The following is an 8,419-nucleotide window of genomic DNA, read 5'->3' as shown; positions in this document are numbered from 1 at the left end:
GGGGGGGGAAGTGGCACGGTTTGAAATGGCACGCCGCTTCAGAGATGGCTCCTTACTGGAAGGGAAAAGCTGTGTGAAACAGTACTGGTTTATTCCATGATGGTACAATAATTGTTTAAAAAGGGTAATGTGAAATTCCTCTATGTGTTTTAGGCTTGAGATAGAAGGGAGAAGGATGTTGTTCAGGTGGTGAGGGAGAAAACGTATCAACATAGAAGAAAGGAAAAATTAAGTAAGTGGGGGATTTTTGCCTTTAAATAAAGAACTGACAAGAGCCATTTTGTTGTTGTTCAGTCACACAGTCGAGTCCAATTCTTCGCGACCCCATGGACCAGATCACACCAGGCCTTCCTGATTTCTTTTAGGATTGTCTGATTTGATCTTTTTGCAGTCCAAGGGACTCTCAAGAGTCTTCTCCAGCACCATAGTTCAAAAGAATCTATTCTTCTGCGCTCGGCCTTCCTTATAGTCCAACTCTCGCAGCCATACATGACTACTGGGAATACCATTGCTTTGACCATGCGGACTTTTGTTGGCAGGGTGATGTCTCTACTTTTTATCATGCTGTTTAGGTTCGCCATCGCTTTCCTCCCAAGGAGCAGGCGTCTTTTAATTTCATGGCTGCTGTCACAGTCTGCGGTGATCTGGGATCCCAGGAACGTGAAGTCTGTCACTACTTCCACGACTTCCCCTTCTATTTGCCAAGGAGTGATGGGGCCGGATGCCATGATCTTAGTTTTTTTGATGTCGAGCTTCAAGCCCACTTTTGCGCTCTCCTCTTTTACCCTGAGCAAGAGGCCCAAGGTCCTCTTCACTTTCTGCCATTAGAGTGGTATCGTCTGCATATCTGAGGTTGTTGATCTTTTCCCCAGCAATCTTAATTCCCACTTGTGATTCATCCAGGCCAGCATTTCGCACGATGTACTCTGCATATATATTAAATAAGCAAGGTGACAGTATACATCCTTATCGTACTCCTTTTCCTATGCTAAACCAGTTGTTCCATATCCGGTTAAAACTGTTGCTTCTTGACCCTTATACAGGTTTCTCAAGAGACATGTGAGGTGGTCTGGTACTCCCATCTCTTTAAGGACCTGCCATAGTTTGTTGTGATCCACACAGTCAAAGGCTTTAGCATAGTCAATGAAGCAGAAGTAGATGTTTTTCTGGTACTCTCTTGCTTTCTCCATAATCCAGCGAATGTTCGCAATTTGATCTCTAGTTCCTCTACCTCTTCGAAACCCAGCTTGTACTTCTGGCAGTTCTCTATCCAAGTACTGTTGAAGCCTAGCTTGTAGGATCTTGAGCATGACCTTGCTAGCGTGTGATATGAGTGCAATTGTGCGATAGTTTGAACATTCCTTGGCATTGCCCTTCTTTGGGATTGGAATGTATACTGACCTTTTCCAATCCTGTGGCCACTGTTGCGTTTTCCAAATTTGCTGGCAAATTGAGTGCAGCACTTTAACAGCATCATCTTTTAAGACTTTGAATAGGTCAGCTGGAATACCATCACCTCCCATACACCATGCTTAAGTTTATAAAGTAACATATAAGTTTACTGAAAACAATAGGGAAAGGAAACTTTGGATGAAAATAAACAGAGAATGCATCCTAGGTTCTAACTAGTACATCCTATCTGTTACATGACTAAAACAGAATAATGGCTACTTCAGAAATTTTCTGCAGTAGATTTTTCCTCACCAGGCGTAAACCTGATGTTTTCTCCTTCTTACCCCGTGTTTTCGGAAACCCCAGTTTTAGCAAGTTCCGAAAATGCAGGGTAAGGAGAAAACTTCAGGTTTGCACCTGGTGAGGAAAGATCTACTGCAGAAAATTTCACATAACATGCAGTTTTAAAAACATCAATGTGGGGGATTTCACTACTGCAAAAATGTTCCCACTGTCCTTCTTCTTCCTGAACACAAAGAGCCATAAACTTCTGAATACATGCATACTAGATCAAAGCGTTTTCTACAAACAAGATGCTAACTGACAAATAGAAAGCTTACAGGTCATTTAATTAGGGTAAACAACTCTCACAAAGTTTCCCTGCAAAAACTCATCTCTACTTTAAGTGGTTACAAGTTACACTACGTAACATCCCGCTTAACAACAACAGTTAACTCCATAATGGCTGAAACGTAAGCAACCTGCAAACTCCAACAAGCTCCAACAACAGCCATTGGATCTAGAGACTACTGAATGATAAAGAATCAAATGGCTTATGCCTAAAATGTCTTGCAAGTTCTAAGCATTAAGGAATGATTTCTTCCAGTAACACAGATCAGTGATATTGTCTGACTATATTTGATTAAGCCACTGAGATCCTCAGAAGTTTCAATAATCCATCCCAATAAATCTATTGTATATGTTGTGAGTAAAACAGTGAGTGTGTATAGGGGGGAGACTGGTAATTCATGACTCATGAGCTTCCAAGTCCAATCACATTAATGATGAGATAAATGTTGCTATGAATCTCCAGGGGAAGAACAGGAAAATAAGGACCCAGTTTGATTGTCGTTACAACTAGTATGAGTAATACCTTTGACTCTACAGAGAAACCAGAGCACAGAATGTCACACATAAAAGAACCAGCAAAAGTGTGTCAGCATCATGAACCATATGTAGTTGAATGCTCAGAATTGCTTTATGGGGGAGAAAAAGAAGATACAAAAAGTATCTAATTCTCCAGTTGGTTAATCAAAGTGCTATTAAAAACAGACATTTCTTCTATGTTTTGAACATAAGTGGCTCTTGGGGGAGAGGCAAGAAAGCCTGGCAGTCTATATTGCATATGCATGAGAGGACGTGGAGATGATAATGAAGCTTTAGCAACCGACTGGCTTGGCTATGCTAAATGTCACAAAGGGGGAGAGCTGAGGAGGAATTAGTGCCATCTAGCTGAGCTTTGATCCCAGTAAGGAGAAGAGCAGGAAAGAGGACTTATGGGGGAAAGAAGCTGTGGCTTGAGAAGGCAGTACATATTGGGGAAGAAAAGCCTGAGGAAAAAAATGAAAGCTCAGAGGGAAGAGGGGCAGGTCATAGGGAAACTATGTAGAAAGGAGAGGTTGTACATAATAAGTGGATGAGGAAGTGCAGCTAGTCTCTGGAGAGGCAACGTATGCATTTTCTTAAGAAATAAATGAAGTGATTTTCATCTATTGGGAGGCAAGGTTAAAGTCTTCTTGACACCTTCCTGGATAAACTTGGACAAGCCTGTTCTCACCAGCTAATATTAGAAAACAATTTGTACATGCTGATACAAATACATATAAATAGATTATAAACAGGCATTAAATACAAAAAATAAAATAAATAAAATGTTAATAACAAAGGAATTTCAATGGTTTCCAAAGATCTGTGTTAACAGGGATATTTTTGATGCATGTTAAACAGAGGTGCAGTGCACATTCACAGGCAATTTGAACCATTCAACTCTATCACAAACAGAATGGAACTATTCTAATGGATATTTGGCGCCACCTATAGAGTCCCTTGGACTGCAAGGAGATCAAATCAATCAGTCTTAAAAGAAATCAACCCTGACTGTTCCCTGGAAGGCCAGATACTGAATGTAAAAGTACTGGGTTCGTACACGGAGACTCAAACTACAACATGCTAACTATACGCATTTATTGTACTTCACAACCAGACAGAGAAACCAGCCCGGCAAGGGCCAACTATATACACTCCACCCGGGCACACCCACAGTTCCATGGGGGGGGGGTTGAATTTTCCTCCAAGGTCCTATTGGAGGACTCAGGGTGGTTTAGGATTCTTGGTCCCTATTGTGTTTGGAACCAAGCTAAGGACTGAGGCCGCAGACCCTTAGTGGCAGTCTGTGGACATAACACTGAAGCTGAAGCTCAAATACTTTGGTCACCAAATGAGAAGGGAGCACTCACTGAAGAAGACCCTGATGCTGGGAAAGACTGAAGGTCAAAGAAGAAGGGGACAGCAAAGAATGAGATGGTTAGACAGTGTCATAGATGTAACGAACATGAAGTTAAGCAAACTGCAGAGGACAACAGAGAACAGGAGGGCCTAGTGTGATGTGGTCCATGGGGTCGCAAAGAGTCAGCCTCGACTGTGCAACTGAACAACAACACAGATTGATATAAAATGAAGCTGTATTCTTCTACCATTGGGTTCCTGGCAATCAAGATGTCTTTTCTCTTAGACTACATGCATGCTGGGGGGGGGGGAGAGTAGTAAATTGAGACTGTGAGTTTCCTCTCAGTTGTTGCACCCATACTACATATACATTTGATCAAGATATGTAACATTAGAGGTTTCTGGAGTATGTGTCTGGAGTCTTAAAAAACCCTTACAGAAATGTGATTATTGTCCAATCCTTATTGAAAGGAAAATGTCAAGTCAGAGCTTCTGCACTTGAGAGAGGAGGAAAGAGAAAGACAGGCAGAAAAAGTGACAAGATAGTGAGAGGTGGAATAGGGAATGGGGGAAGAACACTTGAAGGAGTTGAGCGCACATATACCCAAGAGGTAGTAGGATTAAACCTTTAGTCCTAAGAAATGTGGTACAGAAGTGAAGTATATCAAAGCAATGTCCTCCCAGGCTACAGACTGAAGGCGATGAAACCTGGGTTTCTTTAGAACAAAATAGTTTGTGTGTCCTGCCTCTGAAAGGAATTAAGACACCTTCTTATGTGGAGGGAACATCCCCCTGACTAAAAATGCACATTTTCATATATGTAACATTGACCATGACTTTAAAAAAGAAACCAGCCTATAGCCTACAGCTTTTCCTGCTGGCAAAGCATCTAAATTCAGCTTTACAAATCTGCCAGTGCTAGAATTAAAGCTGTGCTGAAGTGGAAGAATCTATCATTTCACTTGGCTCCCTGACAAAGATGCAGTCATAAATGAAGTCTGGAATTATCCAGTTTATTAGTCCTGTTTCTCTTCACTGATGATGGCTTTGTTTTGCACCACTGAGAGAGCAGCGCTCGAATCCAATAAGCATTTCTTTTAAAGAATGAGAATAGTATATGGGTATGCATTTCATTTAATCAGAGTTGGAATTTATTTTGACAGGTGCCCCCCATCCCCCCACACGGCGGAAGTCCCACTTCCCTAAGGGCCATGCTTCAAGATGGTGGCAACATTTTAAAAAATTTATTTACATGTGATTTATATACCGCCCATGACCCCTAATGGGTCTCAGAGCGGCAGCTTCGTTGTTTTTCCGGCGATCCGGGTGGCTGTCGACCAGACTCGAGCAGGCTTTCTTGATTTTCTCTCCTTCGGAGCGCCGCGTCTCGGTTGCAGCTTTCAGCCAATGTCCCAACGGCTCCTGCCGCGCTGCATCCCGCGTCACCGCATTGCTCCGGCTCCGCCTCCGCTCGATCCGGCCGCTGCCTTCCTGGGTTGCTCTCCGCCGCCATTTCTTTCTCGCTGCTGCCACCGCCGTCTCTCCTTTTCCTCGCTGCTGCCGATCGCCTTCCCAGCGCAAAGCCAGGAGGAGGGTGCCCCCTGCCACCTAGGGCAGGTACCCATTCCTCTGTTGTTATTAGAGCCGCTGGGTTGGCGGGAGCTGGGCCGGGGGCCGGGGGCTCAACCCGGCCACGGTGGGGATTCGAACAGCCATTATGGCTGTTCGCTACAGATGTTAACAGCAGGCGTTGTATTGCCTGCGCCACCGCTCCCTAGCGGTGGTTTGTTGGGGAGAAGGAGACTAGTACAATGGCAGCCATTTGTGTGTGTGTGTGTATCTCAGGGTGGGGAAGGAGAAGACTAGTACAATGGCAGCCATTTGTGTGTGTGTGTGGACCTCAGGGTGGGGAAGGCTAAAATGAGAGAATGGTTGTGCTTGATGCAGCTTCAAACAGGGGAGACAGTAAAGCAGAGAGAAGCTCCAAAGGGAAGCATGTATGCGGTTTGTTTTATTTTTAAAAAGTGTGCTGAAAAGTGTGTTTGGTGTAAGTTCAAGCCCCTGGAGTTTTCAAACTTGCCGGTTCTCTTATTCTGGAGGCTCAGACTGGCTAGAAAAGGGGGGGGGGAGTTTTCATCCCCTGCTTAAAAAAGGAGAGCTGAAATCATCATGCTTCCCCCCCAAGTCATCTTCCCTACATCCCCCCTCCCCCTGAAAAAAGGAATTATTATTGGTTCTAACATGTATCTAGTAACAGAAATGGACTGGCACACTACTTTGGCAGTCAAGCACATTTGCTAGACTGTGAAAATACCTAACCAAGTATTTTAGAAGTGCAGGAAAATGGGCACAGCAACACCCCTTCTTCCTTTGGGTTGTATGTATCTCTGTGTTTGTTTGTGAGCTTCACTGTTGTTGTTCAGTTGCACAGTCGAGTCCGACTCTTCGCGACCCCATGGACCAGATCCCGCCAAGCCCTCCTGTCTTCCGCTGTCCTCTGAAGTTTGCTCAATTTCATGTTCGTTGCATCTATGACACTGTCTAACCATCTCATCCTTTGCCGTCACTAGCTTCACTAGTCAGCCTAAAAACCTGCAAGTTCATTCAAAGGTGGGTTGAATGGTTGCTCTGGACTCTTTGAATGCACTGGCCCAAATCATGGGTTCAGACAAGTTCATCAATATAAAAAGGTCCTTATTGACAACCAACAGAAATCCTATGTTTTCATGGTATTCTGTGTAGCCCTGTACAATCATTCATTTCCATTTAGAATGGAATACCAGAAAGGGAAGATCATTCAGCAGCAGGCTTCTCCTCTGATTTACAGATATTCAAGGTACTGTTTGCATGCATGGGAATATACATAAGATCTTGAAGTATAATCTAGGCCCTACAAATGGATGCTATGGATTGTGCATACACCTTTGGCTTCTATTCAGACAACACTTTGAATATGTGGAATATGGTGCTCAAAGAGAACTGTAGGGTTTTAGGATTAATTTTCTGTGTCTTCAACCTTTTGTTCAACCTTTAAAGTACAGAATACAAAAACTGAAGAAGGTCCAAAAATAATCTTATTCTAATGAAGTTTCTGGGTAATGTGTCGTTTCCAAGGTCTTCATCAGAAAAGGGCCGTTATGACTGTATAAAATATTAATTCAATAATTACAGAGGGTTACAAAAATAATTATAAATATTTTTACAACTTTTAGTATTTTCTAACAATTTTTAACATTTTAACAAGAATTTCTAACAGTCATCAATTTTTACAAATTGTATAAACTTTATTTTTTATAAATTTTTATAAATTTTATAAAAAATGTTTTACCCGCATAGCTGTTTTCGTTTCTAAAGACTGTCAAGACTAGTCAAGCAAGATTGGAAAATCTATAACAGACAGAAGCCTAGCTGTTACTTATACAAAAAACACTATAAATGAGCCGAAATATTCCAGAGAAAGCAAAATACTTAAATAAACTTATATTGAAATCATTCACTCACCAATACTCCATAATATTCATAAAGTGTATATAACTCCATATAATAATTGAGTTTTCGTCCTGCAACGTTCAATGCGCGCCAACAGTGTTCAGCCACAAGAACTGCCAGTCAGAAGACACTGGCTGGGTTGGCTGGCTGCTTTGCGGAGTTCCGCCAATGTCAACCCTGGCCAGCATCTTCGGCTCACTCTGCTCTGGTCCTTGGACAGGACAGAACCATCTGCAGGGAGCTGGGGAGCACTCTGGAGGCTGCGGGGAGACATTTAAATGTCTCCCCGGGGCTTCTCCGGTTGGGCGCAGCAGGAGAAGCACCACAGAGTCGCCGTTTCCCTCACCCCGTTTTTGCCCATCCCCCCTCGCCTCCAACGCCGATGTCCATCCCCAGGGCCCGGCTGTCCCTGCGAACACTGCCGCTGTGTCCGTCGACACGGCCCTGGCCGGCATGTTGTGTCCACTGACCGCCACCGGAGGTCAGCGCATATACCCGAGCTTCAGTCTGGGAAGACAATGGGGACTAGGATCCTAGTCCCTCCACTGGGGAACCAATGGGAGCCATGGCGGGAGATTCAAACCCACCAATGGTGACCAAGGGGTGGTCCCCAGGTGTGTATATAGTTTGCCTGCCGGCCGTTTGTCTGCATGTCTTGTTGTGTGCCTAATAAAGCGTGCTATGCACCACGTCGTTGTCTGTCGTCGATCCATGCGGCTTCCCACTACACAATAGTGGCGACGAGGATGGGATCTAGCCGCATCTGAGCCGGGCCGTCGCGAGGAACCAGGAGGACGCGAAACAGCCGATCCGATGAGCGAACCATCGAACAACTCGACCGCTCCTCCCGCACCCCCTCCGACGCGCACAATGGCTACCGCTCCCGGGCTAGGGCTGCTTCCACCCTTCGACACAGCCCGCCCGCAAGACTGGGCCTCCTGGGTCCAGGGCGCCGAGTCCGCGCTAGAATTCTTCGACATCACCAATGAAGGCAAGGCAAGAAGCGGGGATTCCTCCTGGCCTCCTGCGGCAC

This window comes from Gekko japonicus, unplaced genomic scaffold (assembly GCF_001447785.1).
Source record: "Gekko japonicus isolate JY-2015 unplaced genomic scaffold, Gekko_japonicus_V1.1 scaffold874, whole genome shotgun sequence".
NCBI lineage: Eukaryota > Metazoa > Chordata > Lepidosauria > Squamata > Gekkonidae > Gekko > Gekko japonicus.
The sequence above is the reverse complement of the archived record's forward strand: the minus strand, read 5'-3'. Positions refer to the sequence as shown.